We start from the raw sequence: 17,134 nt of genomic DNA, 5'->3' as shown, positions 1-17,134 counted from the left end.
ACGATGATCAGACATGGTGATGAGTGAAGTTCTCTTTATCTAGAGATCTTTGATGGAGCTATCTATTGGTGATGAATGATGATAATCCTTGTTGATGATGATTGCAATTCTGGCTGTTATATGACTAGCTGATTCGGTTCGGCGGAATAGGAGTTGAGAGCATGAATAGAAGATTCTACGACCGAGTGAGTTATATCCGACGTTATATTTACCACTAAAACGCCCAACTTTCAGAGATCTTTTTAGAAAATAGGATTTTTTCCTTTTTGGAAGAATAGTGACACTATAAAATGGTACATAGTCATTAGTCATTATACAAAGTATGTCCTTCGTGTGCATCCTATGCAAAATATTATCACAAAATACATTACTCAATCGATCCGCTACTTAACTGTTAAATATGTTTAATAATAACTTAATCGACTTTAACGAGAATTATAACTTTACGAAATACATTAACGAATTTGCATAATGTAAATATTTTAACCCTTAACAGCCGAGAGGTCAGATGTGACCGGGCCAGCATTTTAATGTTAATATTTAATTTTATCACGAAATTAAAAATTCGCTCCGTAATTTCAGCTTTATTGCTGAGCGCGATATTATATCCTGGCAATTTCGGTTAGTGTCATTATTACATTTTAATAAATATGGTAACTAATATCAACATACAAATAGAAAAAAGTTTCTATAATACGATGTTAGCATAACTTTAGAAATACAATTTTAATATAAGAACGTAAGAATTGTATGTCTCATAGTCTCTACAATGGTTGGGATGACATACCCTTTCTATTTTAATACTTACGTAAATTAAAAAGTTAATAGTATTCAAGACATTCAAGTTTTTAATAAACACTCGGTGGTTTTTACTCCACAATTTATATTCTAAACAGTCTTCCTCAGTCCAGTATAAATTCATCAAAGTCGGGGCATCGTTGGCGTGGAATATAAAGCGCCATCATACAACATGGCGTGAAATATGGCGGCAAATCATATCAGTGCGGCGATTGCGTTTGCGACAGTCATTGAAACTTTCTGTTCGGAAAGATTGGTTACTACAATTTATGAAATGACATTTCTGTTACATTCCTAGGATCAGATCTCACTGCAACCTCGAAAAACGTTGTGATACATTTGCAAATCAATTTTGGCTTTATTTCGAACGAGCCCGACAATTCAATACCACCTATTTGTGTGGTAAATTAAGTCCAGTTTTGAAGGGCTCAATTAAATATGCATCTTTAAATATCTACGCCTATACTATGTTGCATAGCAAAAACGTGAACAAAAATATAATTTGGATTATGGTGAGCATCAATATTTGATACAAAAACGAACATGCATGTTTGAAAGATTAGATCTATTCGACATAACTCACAAGTAGAATGAGTGGATGGAGCTTTCCTATTTATTTAATTTTATTTATTTACGAGCTTTTGCCGCGAGCGAAGCCGCGGTAAAAGGTAAAGAAGTATATATATATATATATATATATATATATATATATATATATATATATATATATATATATATATATATATATATATATATACTTCTTAACGCGAGCGAAGCCGCGGGCAAAAGCTCGTAAATAAATAAAATTAAATAAATAGGAAAGCTCCATCCACCCATTCTACTTGTGAGTTATGTCGAATAGATCTAATCTTTCAAACATGCATGTTCGTTTTTGTATCAAATATTGATGCTCACCATAATCCAAATTATATTTTTGTTCACGTTTTTGCTATGCAACATAGTATAGGCGTAGATATTTAAAGATGCATATTTAATTGAGCCCTTCAAAACTGGACTTAATTTACCACACAAATAGGTGGTATTGAATTGTCGGGCTCGTTCGAAATAAAGCCAAAATTGATTTGCAAATGTATCACAACGTATACTTACTTCTTAACGCGAGCGTAGCCGCGGGCAAAAGCTCGTATAAATAGCCCTTTACAATTTACCTGAATCATTTTAGGTCAAACCGATAGCTCACTGTAAACATAAAGATGTACATAAATTAAAAACTAAGCGCCGTACCTCAATGAAGCGGCGGATCTAATGGGGGTAGCCGTCGCCCACGCGCGCGGAAATAGAACCCCATCCCACCGCCGGGGCCCGAGTGCCCCAAATGCCCGTAGCCCCCGCGGGCCCCCGCGCTGGGGCCTCGCGATGAATGAAGCGATTTATGCTTCTGTTGATAATTTTACTTTACATTCGTGATTGGGGTGTACTAAATGTATGTACTAACACTCGAGCCCTTTTTTTTATTATTTTTTAAACTAATTGTAATTTTGACTTCTTCTAAGGCTACTTCTAAGGCCTATGAATTTGGGTTAAAATTAACCCTAGATTTAATGATATAGCTCTTTCATAAAACAAATGAGGTGCTTAACCAAGGGTTAACTCAATAACTACGCAAGCAGACCTCAAAAGAATACAACGCTTATTAACTAAATATGCCTAATAAAATATAATAGTAACTAGTTAGGTATTAGTTTGTAATAATCCATACTGTTGTTACAACTGCGAAAGTGTGTCTGTCTGTCTGTTACTTTGGTTGCTGATGGTATGGAGATACTTTGAATCCCGGGGAAGGACATGGAATACTTTAGTTGTAAACGCGTTTACGCGCGATTTTTTTTTTCAAATATATAATAATAAATACAAAGGGAAACATCATTAGCCCATCCCATTTATTATTTTGACCCCCACGTCCCTGACCTCACGCAATATTTTCCCACGTCATTTTCTCTGCTCGTATTTCGTAACCTTTCGCTTTCGGTGGGATCATCAATTTCGCTAGACTTACTCGTTCCTAACAGGCTAACACTAATACGACACGTGAAAGCTTTTAACCTGTACAGTGTACAGGTGATTTTAAGATGGCAAAAATTAAAGAAAATTGAAACAAACTATTGCCTTTTATAACGGTGTAAGCTATTCAGAATAACATAGAAATGTACATTCCCTTCTCTTACTATGAGTGCCAATTATTTATTACTAGTATAGCTAAAAGCCGAGCTTTGTGAGAGCTCGCGTCATCACACCTTGACTGTCTGATGATGACACATCTACATATAAATAAAAAAATACAATGTTAAAGCGCAAATCAATTAATCAATACGCGTGATAGTTTTTCCGTAAAGTGTACCATAAAATGTACAGGTTGTGGGATATACTAGGGCTCGCGTAGCTCGCCCTGTAGCTCTACCATGAGTTTAAAGCTATAGTATTTATCGACACTCGATACCGACTACGTACATTTTTAGTATGGCAAATTTTACAGCGCCTCTAGCGGTCACTTGCAGAACTAAAATCGCCATACTAAATATTTACGGTAGTCGGTATCGAGTATCGATAAATACTATAGCTTTAAACTCATGGTAGAGACTCTGATCATTAGTCTGTTACCCATTTACGCCTGACGACCTGAAGGATTTTTTCTTTTTATTAGATTAGAACTAGAAGGAAGATAAACGCTATTAAAACAAGCATGAAGACTAAAAATAACACCTTTCCTAGCAGTAGAAAAGGTGTGACGAAGAATTGAAAAATATTCAATAGAATTTTCTGTCTCAGATAGATTTAACACTATGTAGGGTAGGCATCTTATACTCTCACAATACTATCCTTGTCAGAGATGGGTAAGAATGAACGAATATTGTTACATAATATTTTCCGAGAATTTTCAGCGATGAATGCAGCAAGCATTCTCAACGCTTTGTGTTTGAGTAAACTGCGAGCAAACATGTAAAGTCTCCAACTATGAACCATTGAACAAGAACTCAAGTCTTTGCCACTAAAACTCAAGTCTCCGTCACATACTTAGCAAATTAGGGCTTCTTAGGGTTGCTAGTATTTGGGCAATTGGAAAAAACGACAGACGTTCAAATAGGGTTAGGTTAGGGTTAGGTAAATCTGTATTTGACACGATCGTGTATAATGTATTATTATACTGCACAATGGGTACGCACCCAAACTGCCTAAAATCAAAGCATACGACAGTGCGCAGTTACATACTACGTGACTAAAATATGATGGTAAAATTTTATATACGAAACTAAAGGATAGGAAAATAAGCAGATAATATTTGAATAAAATATAAAATTATTAGTAATTGACTTTCTCCTTTTTGTCTAAGCTACGTTTAAATTGAATTTGAACAAAGAGTATTGTATGGAGTTGCGCGTGCCAATACAATATTAAATCTCTTTTAGGAGGCGGAATTTATTGAAAAATAATGTCAATATACTCTTCCAGATAGGGACATCCTTTGATCACATACGTTTGATGTAAAATTGTAATATATAGAGTTCTTTAAGTGGATCTAGTAGGAAAAATGATTGAAGCGAATAAGAAGCTCATGGCCTGCAACTAAAGACTGAGATAATTTTTGTACTTAGAATCTTTCGAAAGCACTTTACACTTACGTAAAGTCTTCTTAAATACCAAGGTTATGCATTAGGTACAACAAATGCTAAAATATGTAGTTAGTTTTAATGCATGACGCCCAACCAATGTGTAAAGATTTTAAAAATTTTATAATCTGTGAAAAGAACGAGGAATAAACACAAATTCATATGACGGAATTCCTGGACGGCTCCTACTGAGTAAGCACTGAGCAAAGAACCACTAAGTACAAAAGTATGCAATGAAGGTCGTAGAGTACGCTCAGCGCTCAGCGGTAGTGCGTAGTGCAGCCAACTTCCCGGCTGAATGGACCGAGTGGGCTCGACAACTGAAATAGAACCCCACACCACTACGTATAGGGATGTGCAACACTTGTCGATGTCGTTAAGATATTTAGAAAGATGAATTATTAAACTGGAAAGATTAGGACTAAACAAGAATAATAAAATAGTAAATCCGTCAAGGTTTCTCATAGACGATTCCACAAGTTACATCGCTGGATGGCTATAATATAATATCTATAGACGCTTCACACCACGTTAGTCTGGCCCCTTGCTAAGTACCTGAAAGACTTGTGTTACGGGTACCACATAACGGAAATATATTTAATACTTTTATAGTATACATATTATATTTAAGATTTTTATTATATCATACATATATACACATCTCAGGAACATTGAAAACTTTTGTTCGGTCGGCGGGATTTGAACCCGCGACCCCCGGCTTTCGCTACCAACGCGCCACCAACTGAGCCACAGAGGTCGTCAGACTATGGCTGTGGCCATTGCTTACTCCTTCTCACTTATTTGTCGATTGTTTCTTTTATTCCATAATTGTAAATGTACTTTTCTTAAAGGGAAAAGGGAGAATTTTACATTACAGCTTAGAGATTAAACATTACATTGTTGAGAAGCCTCAAAGCGCAGTACTTAACATTATTTTTCTAATAGCCTCATCAACATTTTATCGATATAGTACGCCCCTCACTACGGACAGTAATCCGTCGGAACACATTGCCAGCCTTCCCTCAGCTACACCTACTCACTTCACCCCTCATTTAAATTACGCCGCATTTTCAGGAAAAGTAAGGATTTTAAAGCTGCCACGGACGAATACTTAGATGGTACTAAAATACTTTTTTCCGAAACTTAGAATATAGAATAATTGGATATAGCATTAATGATAGAGCAGAACCTAATAGCCTTTAATATTTTCTAATAATAATAGACAATTTTTGATCTAAAATTCAACTTTGGTGACGGCTGAAAAATAAAAGTGACTAAGTAATGTTATACAGCTAAAGGTATACCTGAAACTATGATTGTCTAAAATCTAAATAATAATATAGATCGTGAAGGTATATTATTTTAATGAATACTTAATTATAAAATCCAAATTAACATTTAGTAAAGGAATTTATGTAAAGGTTATGTTGCGGACGTTATAATTGTGATGATTAATTGAAAACAATCACTTTTATTACTTGAAAAAAAACCACATTGACCTAAATTTAAAAGCCTACAAGGTACTGTACAATATTCTACAATAAGGCTGTGAAGGAAACTTCTCGGAAATTTTCATTCAATGCAAAACGCTGTCGAGTTTCCGAACTTGTAATAAATATTTTCTTAATTACAATATCAGAGTTGCAAGAATTGAGAATAACTTACTTTATTTCTATTTTCCTCATGAAGACTATATTATCATTTTAGGTAACAAAATTGTATCAGCACGTGGTGGAGCCATGCTTCGGCACTAATGGGCCGGCTCGACCGGAGAAATACCACGGGCTCACAGAAAACCGCTTGCGCTGTGTTTCGCCGAGTGAATGAGTTTACCGGAGGCCCAATCCCCTACCCTATTCCCTTCCCTACCCCTCTTAAAAGGCTGGCAGCGCACCTGCAGCTCTTCTGATGTTGCGAGTGTCCATGAGCGACGAAAGCTGCTTTCCGTCAGGTGACCCGTTTGCTCGTTTGCAACCTTATTTCATAAAAAAGCTTATTATTATATTTCGATTTACTATTTTTGGAACATTTTCGTGAACTCAGTCACTTACACAACACAACACTTTTAACCATCATTAAGTGAACAAATTAGATAGCCGCGTATTAAATTTGTTTGTGTACAAATTCCTCTCTGATAATATTGTTCCGCAATAAAAACTCTCCAATGCAAAGGACATTGACAAGGACAGATATAACTGGACCTGCAACTCAAAATATTTCCATTATTATTTTTCGTGATGATACTCACAATAATATGATAATATGTGTCTATCTGTTTCCTAACTTATACTGAATTTACACGTTATATTCAAAGTCTTTGAAATTGAAATCCAGTTTGCCATTTTAAAAATTCCATTTGTCAGAACGTAACAAATGAGTTCGTTACGGTTGTTCGTGAAGCGATATTGAATATAAATTTCAAATCAATGAAACGTGTGCCGCTTTGTTAGCTGGAGCGTTATCGTGGTCGCTCTAGGATGAAACGAGCTATAACAAGCTTGGTGGGATGTTGTGGGACGCTGTGGGACGTCGTTGAAACAAGCGGAAATAACAAGTAGATGGTGGGATCAGGGTGGCATTCGTAATTCTTAAATTTTGTTCTTAGCATTTTCCAAAGAGTTAAGTTTATTGAATCGGATGCTTCGTTTGAGAGTCATTTTAGTTAATTCATGTATATTGTATAACCTGGATCGAGTCTGTATATTTTTAAGCAATATATTTTACCAACTCTATGTGGTCTTGAAGTATTTAGGGATAAACGCTTCAAGAATATTGTCCTAAATATTTAATTCATTATCGCACAAAATTGCTTTTCATAATTCGTCAATAATACAGCAACTAATTTAGTTTTCGAGTGATACAAATTATTTACGAATCCGAAATATTATTATGACACGTAAACTTTCAGCACTTACGCCCAACTAAACATGTTGTAAACCCATGAACATAAACATACCAAAACAAAACGATGCGTTCCGCCCACGCCAGAGACATAATGCGTAGAGCAAGCGTCACTGTGACGCGGGCGGGCGGGGCCGTGACGTCGGTCCCCCTGCTCCCCTTGACTCCCCGCCTGGACCCCCCGACGACCTCTTCAAGACCCCCTCACGGACTACGCACAAATTGCCAATTACGAGCGATAATAGATTCTCCGGCTTTGGGAATACGACGCATATTCCCTCGAGGTAGTATGTCAGGATAAGTTGTCCTAAACGTCTTTTATTTTCTTTGAACGTATGTATTATTTATTTGTGTAGATGTGTAAGTAATGTTAGTTCTTAACATAACAATGAGTCCGAAGCCTTTTTAGATAAGGTAAATAGAGTACTCAAGAGCATTTTCTCTTTCGTAACTGACTGTGGATCAACAAGACGAGAGTATGTTTTAAATATGACTTAAAGTCTACGAATAATAAATAGCTTAAAGTTATATAATTTATGTTATCGTCTTCTTGGAAACGATTTGAAAATCTGCATACATTATTTTACTAAAAACTTTTCTACAAACATTTTACTCTAGATAAACTGAACTCGAACGAAGAACGAACTAAAGTCGCAAATAGATTCGACACACGCCTTTAACGTTGTTGAAAGTGAAGTGTTTTCATACTTTAGTTCACTCGTACACTTCAGTTCCGCTACGAGCTACGGCGTAGCGCTCCGTAGCACTTCGTAGCGGGATGCTACGGAGTTCACGCTTGACTGTGGCCCTATAGAGAGTTTGGTAAACAGAGTTTAATTATTATAGTTGTGGTTAATTAGTTAAGAATAATAATATTTCTTAATTATTAAAATTAATAAAATTATGTAAATATATTTTTTTAAAGGAACTCTCAAAGAAAAAGCATCAATTTTTTTAAAAGTTATGATGTTTTTGTTAGGTTTGCAATTTTTTATTTAAAATAATATTATGTTTATGTTACACTATTATTATTTAGTTATAAGCACTCGATAAACTTGAGTAACACATAATTGACTAGCTTTGTTCAAAATTCTACGAAGTAATATAACAAATTAATTAAAATAATTAAATAAAAAAATAATCAAATAATAAAACACTATTCAATTATTATTTCATATCTTTTTATTATATTTAGCTTTGAAATTGTAAAACAACTTGATTATCTCAAAACGCAGTGACATCAAACTTTTAAATTCAAATAAAGTTTTTTCAACACTTTTCATAGAGGCGTATGAAAATTGTATTTACATGCTAAAGTGTTGGCGTAGCGCGTCACTCATTCACGTGGGCGCCGCCCCCGCCGCCGCCCGCCCACGCCGCCCCAAACCGCCCAGCCGATGTTGCCAACTTAAATTTGTCAGATTTAGTGCCTTTTCTCTCCATTCACTGAGCTGGAATATAGGTTTTTTGTGAGAACCAGATAAGATGTCCTAAAATGTAACTAAGTTGTAACCTGTAGGTCGCGTTTGAATTACTCTGTAACTCTTTTATTGTTCTTAATAGGTTGGTAGCACTGTCCCGTGACCCCCTCGGACCCCCTGGACCCTTCGACTCTCATTCAGTTTGTTACACGGTATTAATTATAATTTCGTTTGTTCGTCCGCTCAGATGTTATAGGTTTTAGGGGCCAAGTTTTTGTATCGAGATAAAAACTCTAACAGCCGTGTATTAGGCCACATAAAAGATAATTGGCTAAGTTTTATTATAATATAAAAATAAAAGAGTTTTGGAATCAAACTGCTTGTTTTCAATACTAAGCTACAGGAATCCATGAGAATTAATTGAAGTGTATAATTCTAATATGAAACGAAAATAATAAGGAATAATTATAAAACCCTAGAACGTAGATGATATCGATAATAATTTAGTTGCGCTGCAACCGTACAACTTGAATTTGTTGGTTGAAAAAAACTGTCTATAACAAATTATTATTGATGTCGTCGTCAGACCGACATACTACGGACTACCGCATTATTAAAAGTAGTATGAATTTTAATTTGTTAAATTTCTGCTTGATGCCATACTCAAATGATTTAATATTTATTTTAAAAACTAATTTAAGTTTAATCTAATTTAGTTATAATATTATAACACTAGCAACTTAAAATATCAGGCGGCCATTAGTATTTAGTATTCAGCTTTTGTCTATTCTAAGTGGTTACAGTTTCATGACCCTGTATTTATTTATAGCTTTGATTTATTTAACGAAGGCTTCTGCTTATATTTTTACCCGGGACTTGTAACTTTTTAGGCTTTGTGTTTATAGGTCGAAGTAATGTTGCCCCTTAAATTCATTTCAAATATTATGTAAATTAATATCAGCTTTATTTATATCAGGTTAAAAAATAGACGAATATTATTTTTTTAAACCTTGCTTAAGATGAAATCTGAATTATTGATGGGAGAATGTAAGTTAAATAATCAAGATAATTAAATACTTTTAACACTTCTTTTTAACAAGAAAAACTTAAATCTTGATTATAACAATCATACTCGTTATACTTTAAACGTTGTAACAAAAGTGTAATTAAACGAACAAGTTTCCGGGAAATCGGCTCAGCTGCAACACCCCCGCGGGGGTCGACCCCTGGCATTTGGGCTGGGGGGTCAAACGTGGGGGTCAAATGTCGGGGGTCAAGGTCAGGGGTCACGACGCCGTGTGCATCGATCCACACCTGTTACTGAATGAACTGCAAAAATCACCGTTGACAAGCAAACGTATGGCCTTTTAGTTCCTAAATTTCACCTTTTGCCTTTTATATTTTCAGGAATTTTCTTGTTGAACTTTATATGTTACTCTATTTTGTTTTCTATAATATTATTCACTTTTATTAATTGACTTTTATAAATTATTTTGCACAGTTTTTGGTAAAATTGGTAGGTAAAGTAAATCTCTTTATTTAATACTAGAAGTTGAACTCAAAGCTTAAAAATATTCCGATTCCTGTGACAACCGTTCATTTTCTTGCGATGAAAAGTATTATTTGTCCTTATCAAAATCGGCTTAGTAGCTTCGGAGTCTACTGGATACAAACAAACAATCTTTTAATAATTATATCACACAGCTCTCAGTAAGACTGCCTGTCTCTCAGTAAGAATGTTTATTTTTTCTTTATTTAGGTATAGGATTTATTTTAACTTTTTGTTTGTATAGCATCAGATTAAGCTGCCGCCCAATTGAAAAAGTGTTGACTTTGTGCGTAATTCTCGCCGTAATCTACTAGTATTACGGATTTGTATACAAAAGTTGAGTCGCAAACTCAAGGCTTCTGTGTAAATTTGTTTTGCGTCACTGAAAATAGCGCGACACGTCTCGAGGAGGTCTATTTTTAGACAACGACCCCCTCGAGGAAGGGGGTTTGAGAACCAACGATTTATAGTCGAAGTTTATTACTGTAAAGGCGTAGGTATTGTACATTTTAACCATTACAGAACCATTTGAGCGGACATAAGGTGTAATACCTTATGTCCGCTCAAATGGTTCTGTAACATAAAGGTTTCTATGAGACAAGAATTCTTTATATCATCGCAAGAATATATTATTATGTTTAAAATAACTTTAAAGTTTCAACGCGATCGTATTAAGTACGTTAAAGTTATATTATGATTTATGGTCAATATTAACACCTATTTATCAGTTCAAGTGCCATCATCTTTAAATTAGCTTGATTGTTATCCATGCATATTTTTTTAGAAAGTAAAATAATAATATAATTAAAGTTTATTCATAGCATTTAAAAACCCTAAAACCTTATTTAACAATATTTTTTGTTACAGGTAATTTATCCTTGCGGTCGAAAGTATTCGTCCCTGAAGGTTTGACCCTATTTCATTAAAGTTTTTGCGATGCAATATGAAGACTTTCAAAAGGTAATTTAGAAGCGTGATGTCAAAATTTTAACGACACGTGGCCATAGATCACTTTTGATGAACGTATACCTCTTGGCTCTTTTGACATGGCAAAGTGCCTACTAGGAGACAGTTTAAAACTCCCGTTCTTTGACAACAACATCATCAAGTGTCATTAAATATGGCCGAAATAAAAAGCAACGCTGCACTCTGAAAGTAAAAATCTTTGGCAAATCGCGTCCCTTAATGATTTGACGCTTGCAATGTTTTGATACTTTGATGTTTTCTTTATACTTGTCGAATGCAACTAAACTAAACACCCAGCTTAGATAACAAGTGACGTAAAATGTGCACTAAATATCTATAAACATAAAAATAGTTTATAGCTGTTAAATCGCACTTAATTAACAACAATTAAGTTATCTTTACTTCTTCGCTTGTTTACTACTCTCTGATAACTGACAATGTTTGCATACGTCTTATTGCATTGACTATTGTCACAGTCTTTATATTAGACGTGACCGTGATAGTTTTGGATATAAACTGTACCTTACTCGTCTATTTAGACCGCGAAGATTGGAAGATTTAATAACAGTACTTTATTTTAAGAAAAACAAGTAAAAATAGCATAATGTAAATGCGAAGTATAATGGGTTAGTATTACTCGGCTCAAAGCAAAAAAAAAAAAAAAAAAAAACAATAGAACTCCAACGTATGTTGACAGACCATCAGCATAAACTTGGGAAAGAAGATCGGGACTAGACGATGGCCAGTCTTCAGCTCTGATGAAGTCTGCTGCTGGACCGAGCTTATGACCCGGCGTCTTGCCTTGTTGGAAGGACCACACTTGGTTATTGAACATGGTGTTGTTTAGAGGCTTCACTAGCTTCCCAAGAATGGTATCTTGATACACTTGTGCCGATGTTTTGATACCTTTTTCACAGTAGCTCATTCATTCTATTACTCCGCCAAACCATCACTGACGTCGGGTAATGCCCATGTTGCGTCTACCGATCGGGAAGCTTCCTTAGAGCTGCGAATATAAATTAGGTCAATTTGTTTGTAAAAATGTTGCTCAATTGTAAAAAAAAATTCATTCGTAAACAAAATTTTTCTGGGATCTCCCTTTGCGCACCGCTTTAGTAGTTGTTTCGATTTTACCACCATATTCTTTTTTAAGAATTGACCAGTATGCATCTTATAGGGTGCAAGTCCTAAGTCATCTTTTAAAATACGCGACATGGTTCTAAGTGCTATCTTCATCTCGCGAGACTAAATCTTTTGCTTTCGAACCGGAGTTCTTCGCATTCTTTCCCTTACTGCTTGACCAACTTTTTTTTGTACGAATACTGCGTGGACGACCAGATCTTTTTTCTGTCACAAGCAGAGGAGGTCTCATTCGGCCTATTAATAGCCCGATACACAAATTATTTATTGCAAACACAGTGTATTGCAAACACAGCGATTCGGTTCTCTTTATCACCCCACTCCATTTCAATATCGCAAAATATTGTACAATGCATTGGCGCTGAAAATAAAACACAATGAACAATCATACAAAAATGATATATGGGTGAATTTCCCAAACGGCATCTTTTTGGCTTCTTTGAAATTACTATTAAAAATAATAGAAGTGTAATATTTTGATTTTATTAAATTGTAACAGTATTTATGGCCAGACTAAGTAATAATATGTCACGACATACTTTTTTCGAGCAATCCATCCTGAGACCAAGTCCGATCATGCGGTCATGTCAGAAAAGTCTGGACATACCTTTATGATTCTTTAAATGTATGTATGTGAGAACTTCTTTTTACTTGATATTATGTAGTTACGTACGTACTTAAGTATTAGGATATTTCGCAATGTTTGGAAGGTTAAAAGCACTAAAGTGTTAACATTAAGATCTTCGGAACATAAAAAAAAATATTTCAATATTTTACGCAGAAAATGGAGTTAACCTTAGATGGAAGTTGAAACACTCAAGCGGGGAAACTGATAAGATCTAGCAAAAACAGATCGACAGATTAAAAAACACCGAAGCAACCCATTAACTAAATGGCACGTAATTGGAAGTCAACTGCCTATTTATAGAACAACAACAACAACAATTTAAGCATAGCGGGCAGGATCAACAAATTGGTTGTAAAAACTTAGATTTGATTACTACCGTCTATATATAAAAAATCTCGGAAAATTAAGTCCACTAACATAACTATTTAGACAGTCAATTTCGTACTAAAATTAATTTTACAGGTCGACAATAATGTTTAGGAGTGTGTGAGGTAGGATAAATCAACAATTTTTTATTTTACTCCACATGATGTAGACAAGATCTCCTTGTACTATAAAAGTTTAGGCAAAAAGTTGTAAGAAATTAAGAAATTGTGTGCTGACTCTCCCCTCAACGCAATTAGTCCATATAATAAAAATACATTTTATCAAGTATGATAATTATTTTTGCCTTAACGATAGTAGACTATGAGCCGAAAATATATGTAGTTGATTAAATCACAAATGCAAAATATGCCGACGAAGACAATTTAGTCGACCGTGCGCTATAGAGTGGCTATATGTTGCAAGTCCGACGGGCCACGAGTTTCACGTTTTTTGCCGCATTGTGTGCAAAGGTGTCGACTTTCGTCGTAATTCGGCACTCCGGCCAAGGTGAAAAACCGGGAAAGCGTATACAATATCCCGTGCTACCTTCATGGTCTGAGGGGTTTGAATATTTATCTTATATCTTTAAACGAGCAATTCTTGTATATATATATCTAATTGGAATTGGAATCTCGGAATCGGCTCCAACGATTTTCATGAAATTTAGTATATAGGGATTTCGGGGGCGATAAATCGATCTAGCTAGGAATCATTTTCAGAAAATGTCATTTTATTCGTGTTTTATCGATAATCGATAAACTGAAAAATATGACTCTTCCTGACATCTATTGGCAAATAATAATACTATTTTAAGAGCAACTAATTGTTTTAACGACCAGCAGATGGCGTTATTAAGTAACACGAAGTCAATGAGTGTTTGCTATCCAGGTACTATGTATGTCATCCAGGTACTATTATTTTATACTAAATGATGTTCACGCTCAAACTTTAGAGCTGTAGATAGGTTGGGATTGTTGGGAGATAGAAGATATAACAATAAGATGGAGCATTTGGACTCCCTGTAAAGAATACAGATTAATTTTATTCCAGCAAAACGTACATTTTCTTATTTATAAAGTCAGAGACATTTAATGGTTACCGTAATTTAGTTAAATAAAGAATAGAACATAAAATCTTCGAAGTTGATGTTCATCAAATCAAAGTTAATAAGTCAATCTATCTGAGCGCGGCCGTAAGTGTTAAAAAAAACTTGAAAATGTTTAAAAGTACAAAATTACAACTTGGAGGTCGATTAATTAATGAAAATAACTCAAAAAGTAAACGTTTCTTGTCCAAGTTCGTTGATAAAGTGCCACTTGAGGTAAATTAATAAAAACTTCTTGTTAAAAAAACCAAAGCTGCTTTAACAACCTTGTACTGTTTCGTGGTTGGACAGAAGTTTTGATCATAAAGCAACACCGTCTGTGAAGTTCAGTTGCTAAGTCAACTCGGTACGGTCAGAATGTTTACCTAGGCAATATTAATTACGGAAATAAATATTTTTTGTCTACTACTTTGAAGGCACATTTGGATGAGGTAAAGTTAGAGTTAACCCGGTCTTGCCTTTTCTATACTATTCTTAATATTATAAAGCGGAAGAGTTTGTTTGTTTGAACGCGCTAATCTCAGGAACTACTGGTCCGATTTGAAAAATTCTTTCAGTGTTAGATAGCCCATTTATTGAGAAAGGCTATAAGGTTATATTTGATTACGCTCAGACTAATAGGAGCGAAGAAATAGGAGAAAAAGTGTAAAAAACGTGGGAAATAATTTGAAATTGCTTAAAAACTACTGAAGGAATTTTTGTGTCATTTGGCATACATGAAGAATAGACCACGTGAAGAGACATATCTATTTTTGCGGAAAATGTACGGTTTCCGTGAAATTCCTGAAATACGTGGGCGAAGCCGCGCGGAACATCTAGTCATTCATATACGAGGAACAAAAGAAAATATAGACTTTAGATTAAAGGTTCATTCAAGTGAATGTTCATTCCAATGCACGATTCACTTTTCTTTGAATACCCCACTAATGTTTCGGTTTATGCTCACATCTATTGGAGTGAAAGATACCGAATGAAATAAGAGAATTAACGGAAAATGGACCATCCAATATTATCAGCTTTATGAACGCGAACCGTATGACTGAACTATCTCTTTGTTAGTTTCGTCTGGAATTTATAGTTCATTCAAATTTGTGATTAAACCCAAAATATGTTAGCCCATTTAAAGTTACATATTTGGGATAACTGTTATTTCACTATCGTAAGGACAGAATAGATACTCGTACAAGGCGTAAGATACAACTTGAATTCTTCTTAAAAAATTGTGTAGGATAGTTGAGTGTTCACTTTTTTGGTACCACGCAAAGGAATTTAATATGATTTTAATGCTTTTTTTAACAGTCTAAAACATGAATAATATAGTATGGTAAAACAACGTTTGCTAGGTCAGCTATTTAAATCATCAGTCCTCTATACACTCTATGACCAAGGCTGTGTATGGTTTACCATATACCTTCACTCCAAAGTCTCGAGACATAAATAATAAATTAATTGCAACTCGTATAATTATATTGTAAGTTATTGATAACGATAACAGCTGGGTAGGGCACATATTACTTTAAGTTTAACGTTAAATTGTAGTTTATATGGCGCCAATTATTATAAAAAGTATCATAAACATAACTAGTGTTATATAATAATAATATGTTATTAAAACTCATAATATATAAAGCCTTGATGTATGGAGACAAGAAGCACTTTTAAACTAATAGATTAAACGGATTGGCTTGAGCGAGTTTACGCCAGTTCTCTTTGCCGGGCTAGTTCCCGAACCGGTGGTAGGCATCCTATCACCTATCTAGTAATCAAAATACAAAGTTTATATAAGTCCTCATTGAATGCTTTAAAAGCATAAAACAATACTTGTATCCTAGTCTTTAGTCTTTAAATGCAAATAACACTAATTATATATCCTGTACTAAACTCAATATAGTTAGCGATTACTCTTAACAGCTACATAGAAACAGCTGTTACTAATTAGTGATAAGGAGTCATTGACCTCGTTACTTAAATTGTAACGTGTTTATGTGTAACCTGTAGATAGCTTTTGTTTGTATAGATTGCCCTATAATCATAAAAACTGCAAGTGTTAATTATATCATACTAAACAGTCATATTACTAAAAGTTGCATACTAATGAGAAGTTTTTGATTAATTTTAAGGCTGCAAAAGCATCCGTGGCTTAGTGGGTAGAGTGTAGACCTTTGGTTCCCATTCGAGTGGGTACAGGTTTGATCCCGGGTGGACCAATGACACATTTTCAGATCTCAAGTACATTATACGGACACTTGTACGGTGAAGGAAAACATCGTGAGGAAACCCGCACATGGTTAGTCCCAGTCGTATTAACCTGTTCATTTCCGAGGAGGTTAATCGTCCCGATCATACCCATCGCAGGTCGACCTAGAAAAACACACACACAAAACGACGCGATAGATGCGATCGGCCTCATCGTATATGGGGGCCTTCATGTAGGCGGAATGATTTTACTATTCCATTATTGTACGCATTATTTTCGACAGCTAAAACAGAAATCGAAAATGTATTTAGATACAGTTTTACTAGTTTTTACTAGTCAACGTCAAAATCAAATTTTGTCAGGCTTTTTCATTGGCCAAAGTAAAGATATAAACCAATCAAAAACGCTGTTGAATTTATAAACTGCTGTCAAAAACC

The 17,134-nt window shown here is 34.8% G+C and overlaps 1 protein-coding gene across 3 annotated transcripts in view; it reads left to right on the top strand.

Moving 5' to 3' along the window:
• LOC121727236 (terminal nucleotidyltransferase 5C) overlaps window positions 1-17,134 on the top strand; it is a 225,194-nt gene that overhangs the window by 159,571 nt on the left and 48,489 nt on the right. The gene's annotated exons all lie outside the window — the stretch shown is intronic.

The sequence above is a fragment of the Aricia agestis genome, chromosome 5, assembly GCF_905147365.1.
Source record: "Aricia agestis chromosome 5, ilAriAges1.1, whole genome shotgun sequence".
Classification (NCBI taxonomy): domain Eukaryota; kingdom Metazoa; phylum Arthropoda; class Insecta; order Lepidoptera; family Lycaenidae; genus Aricia; species Aricia agestis.
This window is presented reverse-complemented; position numbering and strand designations above follow the sequence as displayed.